A 15,211-nucleotide genomic window follows, 5' to 3' on the forward strand; every position below is an offset into this window, starting at 1 on the left:
CCATACTCGAGGGGTTTGGACAGGAATCCATAGATGTCTTCTCTTCTGTGTGCTGTCGCTCATGGTATGGTTTGACACACTGACCAGGAATCTACAAAGGTTTTCCTTCAGGACCTGGAGAAATACAAGCAAAGCCTCTTTCCCATGTTAATAAAGTTTTTAGATGTCATTGATTAGTTTGAATGTCCTTCCACCAAATGGGCACATCCTCCAAAGCCTTAGAACTATGGAGATTGTTAAAATGTCTTTCTGCAGCTGTGTGCCCAAGGTGTGGCTCTGTATTACTGCTAGAGCCAGAAGAATTCAAAAAATTTAAAGTAAACATGGCTTTGGCCAATTGTACTTGTGGAGGATTGTCTCCCCCCTTTTGTTTTTGAAGTTGTTTTTTGAGAGTACAATTAGTATGTTCTACAATAGCTTGTCCTTGGGGATTATAAGGAATCCCCGTGGTATGATTAATTTTCCACTGTTCACAAAATTCTGTGAACTTACTAGTGTAAGTTGGGCCATTGTCTGTTTTAATGGCTTGAGGGAGGCCCATAATGGAGAAGCAGATAAGTAAATGTCTGCAAGAGTGGCTAGCTTTTTCTCCGCTTTGAGCGGTGGCTGAGATGAAACCAGAGACGGTATCGACAGTGACATGAACAAAAGATAAACGTCCAAAGGAAGGGACACGAGTTACATCCATTTGCCAAATAGCATTAGGAACTAGTCCTCGGGGATTAACCCCTTCAGGGCACTCTTGAGAAGCCTTAAGAATTTGGCAGGTTGGGCAAGTTTGAACTATGTGTCTGGCCTGTTTGTAAGTAATAGGAAAACGAGCCCGAAGGCCAGCAGCATTTGTATGGGTTAAAGAATGAAACTCAGTTGCCTCAGTAACTAGAACATTAGCAATTAAAGAATCAGCAACAGCATTGCCACGCGTCAGTGGTCCCGGTAGGGAGGTGTGGGTGCGTATATGAGTAATGAAAAATGGATGTTGTCGGTTTCTAACAACCTGTTGAAGCTGATTAAAAAGAAATTGGAGAGACGGGTTTGAGTTATTAGACAGTAACGCCGTCTCAATATTTTTTACTGTGTGAACTACATAAGCTGAATCAGAGACAATATCTAAAAGTTCAGTATAATCTTGTAAGGCAGTTAGCACAGCAACTAACTTTGCTTTCTGTGCAGAGGTACAGTTAGTTTGAATGACTTGTTGATTTATTTCACTTACAATTGCTGCCCTGCCGTTACTAGACCCATCAGTAAAAACTGTCACAGCTTTTGAAATTGGATCTGGACTTAATCTTTTAGGGAGAATCCAACTGGTCTTTAGAAGGAATTGAAACCATTTATTTTTTGGATAGTGATTATCAGTAATTCCAAAATATCCACAAATAGCTATTTGCCAGATTTCAGAATGGGTATTTAAGTGTGTAATTTGTTGTTTTTTAAACGGGACTACTATCTTGTTAGCTTCGATTCCGTTTAAATGAAGAACTCTGGTGCGAGCTCGTGAAACAAGCTCTGAAATTAACTCTAAATAAGTTGGGAGTGATTTGACAAAATTATTAGGCAGAAACAGCCACTCTACCAAGTCATTTTGTTGAACAATGACTGCTGTAGGCGAATGAGGAGTGGGAAAAATTAAAATCTGCAAAGGCTGTAACGGATCTATGCGCTGAATCTGGGCTTCCTGAATTTTCTTTTCTACTAATTCTAACTCCTGACAGGCTTGAGGAGTCAGGGTATGGGGATTGTCTAATTGAGAAGGACCCCGCAAGAGACCAAACAAATTACTGAGCATATAGGTTGGGATTCCCAGAGTGGGACGCAGCCAATTAACATCTCCAATTAACATCTAACAATTTTTGTAAATCATTTAATGTAGAGATTTGGCCTCTTCTGATTTGTACCTTTTGAGGCCTAATTGTCTGTCAACAACAGCTCCAAGATATTTTACAGGAGTCGTGGTTTGAATCTTATCAGGAGCAATACAGAGACCTGCCAATTCAAGTTGTTTCTGAAGCAACTTAAAACAATCTGCTAAAATCTCTGCAGTTCTTTTTAGTATGTCCTGGCTTGCCACAATTATGGCAGGTGCCAGAAAACTTTTCTCTGAATTGCCCCTGTAATGGCACTAGCTAACATAGCAGCTTTATGGTCTGTACTTGTTTTCTGCATTACCCATGTTAGTAATTAAGCAGGAAAGAAAAGAGAAGGACTTTCACTCCAATTCCACTCTGATGCTCGGCAGCCGTGCCTCTCTCGAGACCTTAGAACACGTCTTAGCTAAGGCGTGGTCGTATAACCCCCAACCCTGGTTGGCGAGATGCCAAATCGCCGTTATGCTGTATGATGCGTTTGGGAACCGCGGTTACGAGCCCAAGCAAACTCCGTAGTCCTAAAGGACCGTGGAGCTATAAGCATTCACTCACACAATCATACTCTTTCACACGAAAGTGTTCGTTGTTTCTTTTGAACTTCTTCGTTACCCTGGTTAAATGCTCCAAGTCCATAAACTACCTCCTTACCCCAGGCAGCTGCAGCGGATTCTCGGAGTCCCTTCACCGTGTCTGCAGATCCTTATGACTCATAGTCGTTCTTCCCTTCTCGGGCCCCATGTTGGGCGCCAGATGTCGTGTCCAGCGCAACACGGTAGTGAGGGTGTGAGAAGGGGCGGTTTGGGTTAAGTTTTTTAGAATGAAACAAACAGAGACTTAATGCAGTTAAATCTCTCCGAAGGCCAGGGGTCTCTCAGTCTCGGAGGACTGGAGCCCAGAATATGGCCGACTGGGGTTTTTATTGAAGAGGTATACAAAAACAAGAGAAAGCAACATTGTTTCATACACGGTCTCTGAAACTCACACATCATAACAGAAAAATATTTATCTCAATCACCCTTTGTCAGTCAACAGCTGAAGCACAAGGTCCCACAATGTCCTAATTAAGGTATGTACCTTCTCAGGGTCAGAAGGGCCAAGTCTCTTATTTTGTAAGTTCCATTGAGCTAAGTGGAGAGAACTGACCTTTACTGTTTTTGTAACTTCTCTCATAAACAGGTGCCAGGGAAAAGGCAGAGCCGGCAGCAGCTTTTCCCAGGCAGGGGGAAGGGGAGGAAAGGCTCCTTTTTGGATCTTCTAAGGCAGCCTGGCTTAGGTTGTATCTCCCGTGAGGTATCTTACCCGTCTTTGGCTGCAAACCATCTTTTGGGGACCAGACAGAGAGATATAAGGTGTAAACATAAGGATGGAACAAAGACCCAGAAAGGCACAGTCTCACAGACTCTTCTTTCCTTAAGGAAAGACATGGGGGGACAGTTGGCTAGGCTGTTGTGTGACTACAGAAGGCCTGATCCGCCTGCACAGTGAGCTTTGGTTTGGGTTTAAGCACAAAGGGAGCGATTACTAGGTGTCAGGTTTTGTATTTCAAGCTTCCAAGCTATAGTAGTTCTTATTAACATGTAACTTTTACCAGAGCATAAAAGATGGAAAAATTCCCCATTAGTTGTTTGTTTCCCAGTTAATTTTCCTTGCAATGAATAAGAAATTCCAAAGTTGGAAAAACTGTTTAACCACCGAAAATTCAATTGCTCATTTATTTCAGTAATATACCTCAACCAAAGTATAGTCTTTCTGACACAAATGTTACTTAATGTTTTATAAAGTATATTGCTTTCTGACACAAATGTTACTTAATGTTTTATAAAGTATATTGCTTTCTGACACAAACGTTACTTAATGTTTTATAATTTCTAGCCATATGGTAAGAAAAATAAAGCAGTTACAAATATTTAAGGTCAGGAATGTGCCAGATTCCCCCTGGTGAATTGCCCCATGCTCCTCACCACTCTTTCTGGTCCCCTCCCGTCTCCCACCCTGCCACCAGCCATCTGTCCACCCCCACAGATCCAGGCATGGCATTCACCTGCTTAAACCCTCCAGTGGCTCTTGGCCAAGGGTGGAAAGCAAGGCCTTCTCGACCATTCACAACTGGACTTGTGTAGACTTTCCAGCCTCATCTCCCCACCTTAACTGCAGACCCGGGTGTCAGGAACGGCCAGTAGCTCCTGACACCCCAAACTGGTTTGTCATTGTCTCTCTGTCTAGTTCCCCAACTAGGCTGTGAGGTCAATGTCAAGAATTTAGTTCATTGTCTAGCTGAAGTTGAGCACATAGTGGTGTCAACAAATGTCTGTTAAATTAATAAACAAGTGAAGCTCACTACTTCCAACAAATGTGTGCTGAAGTCTGTAGAGGATATGACACATCTCTTCAGAGGAAAATGCCTTCAACTGGCTCATGGGTTATAAAGGGCTCTTCTATTCCCAGGGCCAGTAACCCTGAATGGAAATCTTGGGGGGGGGGGGGGAGGTGGGAGCAGTTGTGGTTGCTTTATCCCCTTAGGGTTATTTACAGATAGATAACTTTTTAAAAATGATTTACATGTTGTTTTTCTCTTTGGTAGCACACAGTACAAACTCAAAAGCATGTGCTGTGAAAAGTAGCTGCCTCCTCCCATTCCTTCCTCGAAGGCAACAACAGTTACCAGACTCTGTGTCCTGCCAGAGAGTCTACACATATGCCACTGTCTGCCTTTCTAAAAACACAGATGGTAGAGTTCCAGATACATTGTTCTGCATTTTGCTACTTTTATTTAACCATGAATTTCAAAGATCTCTTCATTACAGTAATGTAGAACTGCCTCATTTTGTGTAATGGCTGCAAAGTATTCCATTGCATGGGTGCACCCTGATACAGTTAAATCAGTGGTCCCAAATTGTTGTGCAGTGAGGCTGCTTCATTATTGCAAAAATGCTGCAATTAATGTCCTTGGATATATGCTATTTCATACTTTGGCAAGTATGTCTGCAGGAAAAACTCCCTGAAGTGGGTTGTTGGGCTGAAAGGGTGTGTGCAATTTTTAATTTAGAAAAACAGTGTCATGTCGCCCTTTGTAGAGGTAGGTGGTACTAGTGTGTACCTGCCATGGGAGGTGGGGCCATGCCCCACACCTTGCCAGCACAGAATGGTCATTAGCTCTCTGATCTTTGCCAATCTGATGAAACTGTGTCTCAGAATGGGTTTCCTCCCACCTTATTGAGATATAATTGACACAACACTGTGTAACTTTAAGATACACAATGTGATGATTTGATACAGGTAGAGTGTGAAATGTTTATCACAATAAGGTTAGTTAACACATTCTTCACCTCACATAATCACTGTTTTGCTGCTGTTGTGATGAGAACAGTAAAACTACTCTCATAGAAACTTTCAAGTGTACGATAGATACAGTGTTAACTATAGTCACCACGCTGTACAGTAGCTCCCAGAATTTATTCATCTCATGCCGAGAGTGCAGTTATCTTGCTATGAATTAGTTTGGGCATCTTTTCATATTCTTACATGCCACTGTATCTCTATAGGGTTGTTGGTTTTTAGAAATCAATTTATAGGTTCTCTTCCCATAACAAGGCAGTTAGCCTTGGTAGCTTTTATAAATATATTTTATTAGTTGGTCCTTTGTTGTTTGGACTGTACATAATGGGATGTTTGTTACAAAAGCTTTTGATTGTTATACAAAACTTTATTAGTCTTTTCTTTCATGCTTCCGAGTTTTAAACCATAGGTAAAAAGTGCTTACCCATATCAAGATTACTTTTTAAATTGTTCACTCTTTTCCAGTTTGTTTGTTTGTTTTGTTTCTTAGTTTAAAAAGTTTAATCCCTTGGAATCATTGTGGTGGAAGATATGAGATTATAGGATCAATTTAATTTTTTTCCAGATGGCTGTCTAGATGTCACAATGTTACTGAATGCAGAGGGTTCATCTCTTGGTGAGTGTAAGCCAATGAATCTCAACCAAGGTAGAATATAAGCAAAGTTTATTGCTTGCAGCAAGTAAGGGGAACCCTGGGGATAATTCCCAAAAGCCATATCTCTCTGAATTCACAGGGGAAATTGCCTTTATTGGAACTAGTTATGCATAGTCATCAAAAAGGGACAGGTCATTATATGAAGAGGCTGGGTCATGCTAGCACAGGTGAAGAAGGGATCATGCTTTATCATACATCACATGAGTAGAAAATGGTGTATAAGCTCTCTCTGGAGAGGAGAAATCAGTATTATAACTGAGCAGGGTCAGTCTTTGTTTCTTTTAGGCATCCTTACCTGCTTTCAGCAGGAACAGGGTCTTGTGGCCAGCCTTTCAGGGAATGTCCTTGTTATGCAAGACAGCTCAGCAAGGATTGTTGGTTTCACAGCTCAGCAACCCTTTTCATCTTATTCTGTTAACGACACCATCAATTAACTATGCCATCTCCCCCCTCCTCCCTCTGCTGATTGAAGATGCCATCTTTGTCTTTTACCACATTTCACACACATTTTGATCTTTCTCCTGGACCACTAGCTCCCATTGGTCTGTCTGTGACATATAAACAGTACTTTACATTATTATAGCTTGATAATAATCTGACTTTTAAAACTATAGATTCACCCTAAAATATTGACAATAAAATTAATTTAGGTGTTTTTCTAAAATAATATCTTATCTCAAAATCTCCTTCAAGAATAATTAGATAGGGCCGGCCCGGTGGCTCAGGCGGTTAGAGCTCCCTGCTCCTAACGCCGAAGGCTGCCGGTTCGATTCCCATATGGGCCAGTGGGCTCTCAACCACAAGGTTGCCAGTTAAATTCCTCGAGTCCCGCAAGGGATGGTGGGCAGCGCCCCCTGCAACTAACAATGGCAACTGGACCTGGAGCTGAGCTGCGCGCTCCACAACTAAGACTAAAAGGACAACAACTTGACTTGGAAAAAAGTCCTGGAAGTACACACTGTTCCCCAATAAAGTCCTGTTCCCCTTCCCCAATAAAATCTTAAAAAAAAAAAAATAATTAGATACGTTTGATGCTGTGCTGCTCGTTGTCTTTGAATGACGACATCAGAGAATTCTTAAGCCCAGATAAGGTGTATGCTTCCAGGCAAGACTTGCATTTGCTTTTGTGCAGCACCCCATGGATTACCCTGGGAACACGTACATTTATGACTGGGACAGTTTGGAACACCCAGGCGATGTGAATCTGGCTACATGTACCCACGAGGGCTGGCATGTGGCTATAACGTTGTAGGACTTGATTCGGTTTTCTCTTGCTCTGAACTGCACAGGCATCCTCTGGGTGCTGGAGATGGGGGACAAGTTTATTTCTGATTTCTTCCTAGTCCTGAAGTGTGTAGCCCTTTGAGGTTCCAGCTCTAAAAAGGGAGAGTCTCCCATTAGATGCTCCCCAAGGAGCTGATCTTGACTTTTGAACTCTGTATACATTGCCCCAGCAGGATGTCAAAAAACAACTTTCAAATCTGCCTGCATCTTCAAATGCCATCAGGCAGAAAGCAGCTATGTCCGTCTCTTACCTCTGTAGGATTATATTTACACTGAGATTTCAACCTATGATATTTTCAGGCTTTCAATGAAAATTTTTAAAATATTTTTATTGTGTCTTTTAGTTGCTTTAACCAGGAGATTTTGGTTTCAGTAAACTTGCCCTCCCCTTCCTATAAATAAAACCCTCCGGTGTCAAACCCTTCCAGCCAGGTGCCCCCATTTCTCCACTGAAACTGCTGTTCATAAGGTTATTCAGTGCCCTACCTATTTGCTAAACAGGATGGTCGCTTCTCCATCCTCTTCTTACATTACTTACAAGGAACATTTAACACAGTCTCTGACTCTACTTGCCTGGCTTTCAGAACAACACCTTTTCTTGGATTTCCTCCTCCTTTACCAGGCGCCATTTCTTACTTTCTTCCTACCATCCTTGGTAATAATGTCTTCTGCTAGTTCTCTCTCATTTTCCAGAACACTTAGTGTTGCAGTAGCCTACCACTCTACCTTTTGACCTCTTCTCTTTTCTCTTTACAGTCACTCCCATAGCGATGTCATGCAAATGATTGACTTTGAAATACCATCTATGGACTGAGGACTCCCAACTTTACCTGCTTAGCATGGGCATTTACAGTGTAACCAAGACTCACAACCCTACTCAAAATTTCCATCTGGGCGTCGAATCAAGATTTCAGTCTTAACATGTCCAAATGGAGCACCTATTTTTCCTCCCCAAATCTGCCTGGGACTGAACAAAGAAAACAATAAGGGGGGTGTCCCTTTTGTCTGAGCTTTAGGAATCCCCTTTCCTGATCTTGATCCAGAACTAGGAGGTTTCTTGTGACGCTGTCTCTGATTGTACCCTGGTGCCCACGTCTGGGTCTCAGAACAGGGGAAATAAGGGCAGAAGAACTTGCTGCCAATTTTGTACTCCTTCAAATTTTAGTCTTTTCCCCAAATCTGCCTGCTATCATGTATTCTCCAGAGTCTTCAGATAGATATTTTATGCTTCCTGTTCAGGTTTAAAGCAACATTCAGTGGGAGAGACAGGATGGACTCTACTTACTCCATATTACCCAGCACCGGAACCCAGAATAAGATTTTTATTTTTACACAGCACTGCATTTTTCCTAAGTTAACGGCCTTAAAGGTTTTCTTACATTAACTCCCACCAGCCTTTAATTCTTTTCAGATGTTTCATCATATGAATCTACCATCTTTTCTACTGACTTCACTTTTATACTGTGTTTCTCCATTTGGAGACTTTGCTCCTCCTCCAGCTTGCACTGCTTGATCTCTAAAATTGCCTATGTCTTTCCAACTGGATCTTTTCTTCAATTTACTGGATTGAATCCATTGTTTATTGGATCCCATGTATTCTTTCTTGATTTAATCCATACTTTTGTGGAGCACATCCTTCTAAAGTTTACTCAGAAAGGAAGCATAAGAGATGAGAGTCATGTCTTTGCATGTCTGAATAGGTCTTCATTCTGCCTGTACATCTGACTGGTAGTTGACTGATTACAGAATTCTAAGGGTGTGGGAGGGGGCAAGTTAATCTTACTGTCAGCAGGTTTTCTTGTTTCTAGCCCCATGCCTCACCCTGCCCCCTGCCTATGACCTCAGACTTTCCCAGTCAATGTCACTAAGAAAAAACAAAAACTAACCTCTTTCCTCATGATTGGTGAGCAGGTATCTGTTGGCAGTTTTCGGTATCTGGGGTGGGTGTGAGGATTCATTGTTTATAGCTGGACTTCCAAAATAACTTCCTGTTTTCTCTTCTCCCTCTTTGCACACACTCCCTCCTCCTTATACCTACTACTGCCAAGTGCTCAGTTCTTTTGGAAGACTCTGGTTCAAAATAGTCTTCTCTGCTTTCTGTTTAACAAAGTACTACTGCTGTGTTCTTGCCAAAGTACTCTTGGCTACCCTGTCCCTTTTCGTATTCTCTTTGTTCATGTGAGTTTATATAATTTTAATGCTGGTACTATCATTGTAATGGGGTCTTATATCGGTAAAAAGAAAGCACAAGCATTTAATCGACCACTTAAAATAAAAGGTGTATTAATTTATTTAGGTGAAGGTGAAAGAAGAGTAGGACTTGGACATAGTCTTGTTTTATGCTATTTAGCATTGAAATTTGTTCTCATGTCCTTTTCTCTTCGTCGTGCAGCACGGCCTGCAGGGTCTCTGGTCCCGCTCCCCACACAAGAACGCAGGATATGGTGAAGCCAAAAAGGAACACCCACAGAGCCATAGATAGGGGAGTCATACCACTATGGTCTCACTGGAGGCTGGATTCACACGACGTGCGACCTGCTGTCCACTTTCCTGCCAACCGACTGACTCTCCTCAACTCCCCTCGACTCTCCTTGACTCCCCAACGTAGCCATGGCAGTTATATTAGTGGCCAATGTCTCAATGGTTACAGCTGACGGCCAACTAGCCACAGCTGATGACCATCTACTACCCGAGCCAGCACCCCTCCACATGAGGCCGAGAGCCTGGAAACTGCTCTCTGGGGCTCTGTCCCCACACTCTTTCTAGTCACTCTTGTTCTCTTCTTTTGTTCTCTTGTTCTTTTCATGACATTATGATAAAAGTTGAAATAGACATTAATAGTCAGGCACCAACATTGAAATTAACAGTCTAGTAAATAACAAGTATTCCATAGGAAACATTACATGGAAATTATTGTTTAGATAAAGGATATCCATAGTTGAAATAGAATTATAAGTAGAGTCAAGTTTTCATGTAAACTACAAGATCCAGTATACTTTTTCTGGAAAGTGTGCATATCCAGATGCATTACAGTGTGCATTACAAACTAAGGTTTGTAATTTGAGAGAAATATTCATAGTCTACTTTTTGAACATAATGTGGAGTTAAAGTTGGTTGATCAATTCTAAAAGGGCTAACCTTGATTAGTTCATTATATTGCCTCTGATGGTATTGTGTTATTATGAAGCTTTCATGTGAGAAGAATTCTGAGATGAATAAATAATGAAAGTTACTATGCCTTAGTGTCAGGAGAACTCCTCCTTCTTAATGTCACTGTTTACACAGTTCCATTATTAGTTTTGTGCTGGTCTCAGCCTATCAATAACCAATGTTGTGGCTGGAACAGCCTTTGTGGTTCTTACTATGATGCCCTTCAGCAATAACCATTAGGAAATGTTAGGAAAAACATAGGTTTATTACTCACAGGACCTGGTAATTACACAGCACACCTGGGCCCACACAGTAAGGTTGCAGATAGAGAGAGAGTGCATGAGCCTGGGGTTCTGCTTTTATTGGGGTCGAGGCTGGGCCTAGTGTGTCATGGGCTCACTCTTCATTGGTGAATTTAAAACATAAGAGTGGAAATTTAAAGCACAGGAAGAGAAAATAAAACAAATAGCCCAAATGGCCAGTGATTGAAATCAACCAAGACCTCTAAAACAAAGGAGCCTCAGCGTGGGGAGCTGCCTGGCTCTTTATCTAGTCCTGTGGCTACAATGTGCTTATTCAAGATAGTCCTCTGTGAAATGGATGCCTCCCAATCAAGGCCTAAGTCAGGCACTTGTCTTACAAAACAGAAAAAAATAAAAATAAAAAAACAGCTGTCAGGGCTCGCACTACAGTCCTGATGTTAAGTTTTACCCACTTTGCTTATTTGGAGATGAGAGTTGTTGAGAATTGAGGATTTATATCTAATATATTTCTAAGTATTTTTCTCCTGAGATTTGATTATGAATTTGCAGAGTCCTGGGGTTACAAAAAGATGAATGAGCCATGAACTACTAGAGCTCATGTGGTTAGATAGTAATAAGTAGCTATGGTACATGAAAGAACTACAACGGGTGCCACGAGGAGAAAGGAACAAATTGTTGGAATTCACAGAAATGACAGAGGTATTGCAAAGGCTTTGTGAAATGGCTACATACAGTGAGTGATCTTTAAAACTGGAATCAAGTGGTAAGGAATGTGGAAGAAGCAATGTGTGGGTATTTTTGGCAGAGTCATGGTGTTTTGTAGGGATGATGCACTCGGAAACAGGCTTGCCTGTTGTTTCTGCCACTTCATAGCTGTGTAACTTGGGACAAATCTTTTACTATCCAGTTTTTAGTTTCTTTATCGATATATATATATATATATTTAAAGAGTGGACTGGAGAATTTTAAAGATCCTATCCAATTATATTACTTCTGCCCTCCTTTGTTAATGAGTGTGTAGGCTGAGAACGAATCTTGAAGGGCTTTTGTTACCAGTGTTATGTGTTTGAACTTACTAAGTAGGTAGTGGGGTTGGACTGGGAAGATTAGATGAAGAGAATGTCATGATTACACATATTCATTACAAAAGTTGTTTGTTATCAGAATTACTATTGGAGCTGTTAAAAAATGCAGTTATTTATGACTTTGGCTCTACTCCTACAAATTCTGTGGTAAGAAAATACTATGGATACTTGAAGTTAGGGAGAGACTGCATCTTGAGCGTCCAGTTATGCAGCAGCTGTTACAATAATTCATCTGAGTAATGATACTATAGGGAAAGGAGATGTCAATGTTTATTCCTTGGGAAGTAAGTCGTGATCCTCATATTTCTCATCTTTTAGGTTTTCTTTTCTTTTTCTTTTTTTAAATTTTATTGGGGAATATTGGGGAACAGTGTGTTTTCCCAGGGCCCATCAGCTCCAAGTTGTTGTTCTTTCAATTTAGTTATGGAGGACACAACTCACTGGCCCATGTGGGAATCGAACCGGCAAACCTGTTGTTCAGAGTTCACGCTCTAACAAACTGAGCCATCCGGCCAACCTTAGGTTTTCTTTAATCATCATCTTTTCTTACCCATTTTAGTGTTTTTTATCCCTACCATCATAGCATGCTAGATATGTTCACATCATAGGTAATATTCACTGAGCACTTACTGTGTTTCCCCCAAAATAAGACCTAGCCAGACAATCAGTTCTAATGCATCTTTTGGAGCAAAAATTAATATAAGACCCGATATATATTATATTATATATTATATTATATTATATTATATTATATTATATTATATTATATTATATTATATTATATTAGATGGGGTCTTATAGTAAAATAAGACCAGGTCTCATATTAATTTTTGCTCCAAAAGGCACATTAGAGTTGATTGTCTGGCTAGATCTTATTTTTGGGGAAACACGGTACTATCTGTCAAGTACTGTGTGTGTACTTTACTAGCTTTATGCCACGAAATTTATACAAAACCCCAGTTTTGTGGGGTGGATGATTACCTATCAGCTAGATGCAGTTATCATACTCACTTTATGGGTGAGTATGGAAGTCTGTGACTTGCCCAAGCTCACAGTGTTAGAGTGTTAGGTATTAAACATGAAGTCTTTCTGATTCTAGAAACCAAACCCATAACCACTAAGCTGTAATGTTGTAGGTCTTGAAGAACTTGTTGCTCTGGCTGCCAAAGTCCTCACTCACTTCTTTTCTCTCTTCCTTTTTATCCCCTTCCCAAAATATGAGGCAACATCACAAGGTGTCTCTAATAATGCTCATACATAAGTGATTGAGAATAGCGTTATTCCAATTAATGTGTCCACCACACTATTCTGCATATAAAACACTCTGGAAAAAAACACACGTGCAAAAGATGTTTTGAAGATATTGTTGACCTTAAAAAAAAAAGCCAGTTATTTTACCAGCAAGGTGGATTTATTTAGAAATAGCAGAGGAATTGCCATTTGTAACAAGCAAATTGTGGTGAACCATAGGCAAGTCCAAAGAACAGAGGAGATGGATTTGCTTTTATAGAGTGAAGGGGGATGTTGGGAGAGGCCATTTTGAAGAGTTCAGTGCGGTAACAGCTTCTCGTTGGCTTGGCTGTTGCTGGGCAAGGAGAAGTTCTTCCTTCCTTCTGCTGGGGCATGTAAATTAAGCTTCCTCCTGTTTGGAGCCTGAGTGGTAATATGTGAAAGCTCCCCCTTCAGGGTTTCCCTGCTTCATTTTAAATGAGGTTTCCTTTATTTATTTTCACAATATTCTCAACACAGTAGCCAGAGTGTTCCTTTTAAACTTGTCAGACCATCTCACTCTTTTCTTAAAGCCCTCCATTGTAACCTTCCAATGTCTCCTTAACTCACTAGAGTAAAAGCAAGTCTATAATTATAATGACTTGTGGGGCTTCACATGATATGTCCTTATTACTTCATGGCATAGTTTTTCGTGTCTACCTGGCTAGGATATAGTACACAGTTATTCAATCAAACACTAATCAAATACCTGTAAAGGTATTTTGTAGATATTGTTAACACTCCAATCAGTAGACTTCAAATAAAGGAGAGAAGTACTCGTAATTATCCTCAATAATGTGTGTAGGCCACATCCAATTAGTTGAAGACCTTAGTAGCAAAAATCCAAGTTTCCCAGAAGAGAAGTAATTCTGCCTCAAGACTACCACACCAACCTTTGCTTGAGCTTCCAGCCTGCCACCTGTCCTACAGTTTTCAGACTTGCCAACCTCAACAATCATGGGAGCCAACTTCTTAATTCTCTTGAATAGATATACTTGAATATATATATATATATATATATATATATATATATATATATATTCTCTTGAATATATATACTGGGGGTGCCAAAAAATGTATACAAGTGGACATATTGGTCAACATTGCTCAAGCAGTAATTTGCCATAATCAGAAATGTCTGGACGCTGATGGTAACCACTTTGAGCACCTCTTATAATTGCAGAAGTCACACGTGACTTGTATTCATCTTTTGTCATCGGTATATATTGAGTATTACAATTTTATTACAGTGTTTTCCTTTCTTAAAATATGTATACATTTTTTTGGCACCCTCTGTGTGTGTGTGTGTGTGTGTGTGTGTGTGTGTGTGTGTATATATATAAAACCTATTGCCCTATTGGGTATAGTATAGATAGATACTGTATAAATTATTTATCTATCATTTTTTATCTATCTGTCTGCCTTTGTTTATATATATATATATATATATACATATAAATTGTTTATATATATATATATATATATATATACATATAAATTGTTTATATATATATATATACATATAAATTGTTTATATATATATAAATTGTTTATATATATAAATTGTTTATATATATAAATTGTTTATATATATATATATATATATATATATATATATATATATATATTCTCTCTCTCCTATCTTATATCTATATATACTCATATTGGGTATAGCCAATAGGAGTATATATATAGATACCTTTCTATGTATATAGCTATAGATCTATATCTCCATTTATCTATCCATATATCATGATTCTCCAGAGAAACCAATATGTCCTATTGGTTCAGCTTCTGTGGAGAATACTGACTGATACACCTTGCCTGCCTTTCTCACATTGCTTCCTTCCCTCACCCTGCTCCAACCACACCAGCCTCCTCAGTGGGTCCTCAAACATACCGGGCATGTCCCAGCCCTAGGGCCTCTCTACCGGCTGTTCCATCTGCTGGCTCTTCTCTCAGATAACCCCATGGCTCGCTGCCCACTTCCTTCAAATGCTGCCTTTTCAATGATGCCTATTGAATCACTATTTAAAATTGCAGCCCATCCCCTCTGGCCTTCCCCATTCTCCTTACCCTGCTCTACTCTTTTCTTTTTTCCATAGCACTTGCCATCTTCTGACATACTACATAATGTGTTTATTTGTCTTAAATATTTAGTGTTTGTATCCACCACTTGGATATGAGTCCCATGAAGGAAACAATCCTTGTCTATTTTGTAGACAGGTGTATCCCAGGTGCTTGGCACAGAGTAAACACCCAATGGCACTTGTTGGAACAACAATGAATGAGGAGTCTGTG

This window comes from Rhinolophus sinicus, chromosome 5, assembly GCF_057876585.1.
Source record: "Rhinolophus sinicus isolate RSI-liver-muscle chromosome 5, RSI-T2T, whole genome shotgun sequence".
NCBI classification, from domain to species: domain Eukaryota; kingdom Metazoa; phylum Chordata; class Mammalia; order Chiroptera; family Rhinolophidae; genus Rhinolophus; species Rhinolophus sinicus.